A 2,292-nucleotide genomic window follows, 5' to 3' on the forward strand; every position below is an offset into this window, starting at 1 on the left:
ACTATATTGCAGGACCATTGTCTGCAAAGAATAGAGTAGGAAGGTGCATGATGATGGATAAAACTTCAATATGTAATTAAGTAAGTCTCTTAGTACAGCAAACATTTCAATTGCTGCCATGTACTAAACATACATGATAGAACATTTTACACATCAAACTAGCACATTTGAAAAACTACTCAAAGTTGTGTAATGGAATAAAAGCTCCTTGAAATTTGTACACAACAAATTAAGTACTTGATCATCTTTTAAAGAATTCTTAAATTAATTATCTTCTGAAAGACTTACACAAAATTTACATACATGTCTTTAAATTAAAATGTTAAACATGTACAGACTAAATTAATAATTTATACCTGTACCCATAAGGCACACAAGGGTAAAAGAAAACTACATCAACAAACAACTTTGAACTTGAAGATTTCAGTGCCAATAAGAGCACTCATAAATGCATACTTTATTGGCTTTGGTTCTGTAAAGGCCTGTATGTACTCTAAACCACTAACACTGTGTTTAAGTAAATGAGAAAGGCTATAATCCATTGTCTTCCAATTAGGTATACACATTGGTTAATAGCATAAACAATAATAAAATACTGTTACCATACAGGTGTTAAGGCACATGATCCTACTTACTACACCTTATTGCTTCCGTCTCTGTGCATCAGAGCTCAGCAACTTACTAACCAGAGTATTGTTCTGTACAACGCCTGGTAAACCCAGTGAGTGCAGGCTGACAATATTGTTTTATACAATTACTTGCTTTCCCAACAGTATCTGTTTTAAAGGCTTTGGCTCTGAAGGAAAGTTTGGCACAATGCCACATACATAAGAATAATTCTGTAAGGTCTGCAACCTTATACAAGGTGTATCTGGGAGCAGGACTGGGAATCTGGGATCAGACTGCCTCTTTGACATCTGGAGATTCTTTAGTATCTACACCCTAAAGGTACAGTTCCACAGCAACATATCCTAATTTAACTGCTGCTTTACATGTTTGTGTCATTCCTCCCTAACCCAGACTGCGAGTTTCTGTCCCCTTGCTCATCCTGGCTCTGGCAGAATTTCAGTTGTCCCTAACCCTTTTTGCCAAACAGATTATTGTTTTGTTTGGGCAGTTCTCTACTAGTTTAGCACAATGCAATACCGAAGTGCAGTATCAGATAAACGTCAGAAGAACTGCAAGGGAGAGGATGAAACATGGGGAGAAGCGATGGGACTCCATCAGTTAGCAATTTAGCTTGGGATGCCATAGAGTAACTTACTAAAATTACTCTTCATCAAAAAAACTTGTTATGGAATTGTGGTGTATTCCTTACAAAAAAATTACCTTTTATAGAACGGCAGGAAAATAATTCTGATAGATGGTTTTGAATTTATGAGGATATCAGATAGAAATAGAAATACCTATAAAAGATTATTTCCAACTGTTCCTGTCGCTTGGTTTGATAAATTAAATTCTTATTGGCCACAATAATTTTTATTGACGTCTACTCTGAAAATAATTTATACTTAAAAAATGCTCTTTCTCCACAGTGCCTAATGTTTTTTCAATACTGTGTGGTAATTACACAAAAAAAAAGGTAAATCAAATGAACCTGCCAGATTCCAAATGAAGAAGCTGAGTACCAGAGAGTATTGTTCTTGTTTCCACCCCTCCTTGGTGTTTTTCTTTTTTTTAAAATTTTTAAATCATTGTTACAATATAGCTGAGTATCATTCCATCTTGTTTTATGTTCTATCTCAAGCAAGTATTCCTATTAAATCTTCAACCAGATTTGTTACAGAATTCAGAATAGGTATAATCTCCAGGCAATGACACATCAGTGTCTTGCTGAGTACAACATAAAAAGCCAACGTCTGCATTAGCAATTAGTGCAATGAAATAGGAATGGATCGACAAGTAAAACAATTGGGTTAGTGGGGGCCCAATGTACACACTGAACGCATTGCAGGAGTTTTTACTTCTGACCAGCTTCCATATTGCCCCGTGGACTGAATGCCCATCAGCTGCTGGATTACACTTGCTGAGCTTCTGGGGAACATCTTTGAGCTTAATTTTATCTGAAAGGAGTCTAGTTTGCATGCTTTGAGACTCTTACATGATACAAGCCAAAGCACTGTAAGGGGACAATCAGGAGATTCACTCCAAAAACACACTCCTGATCTGGTTTAAAATACTAAAATAAACACACCCAAATCTACAGTGGCTATCAAAAGAACACGTTGGGACATGCAGCTATCCAGATTTCATCTTATACCTGAATATGAAGTTGGTTTCAGCTCACTCTTT

General features: G+C 36.2%; 1 protein-coding gene across 2 annotated transcripts in view; it reads right to left on the reverse strand.

Moving 5' to 3' along the window:
- CASK (calcium/calmodulin dependent serine protein kinase) overlaps positions 1–2,292 on the reverse strand; it is a 149,938-nt gene that overhangs the window by 38,647 nt on the left and 108,999 nt on the right. The window lies entirely within an intron of this gene.

This window comes from Antrostomus carolinensis, unplaced genomic scaffold (genome assembly GCF_000700745.2).
Source record: "Antrostomus carolinensis isolate BGI_N321 unplaced genomic scaffold, ASM70074v2 scaffold2172, whole genome shotgun sequence".
Classification (NCBI taxonomy): domain Eukaryota; kingdom Metazoa; phylum Chordata; class Aves; order Caprimulgiformes; family Caprimulgidae; genus Antrostomus; species Antrostomus carolinensis.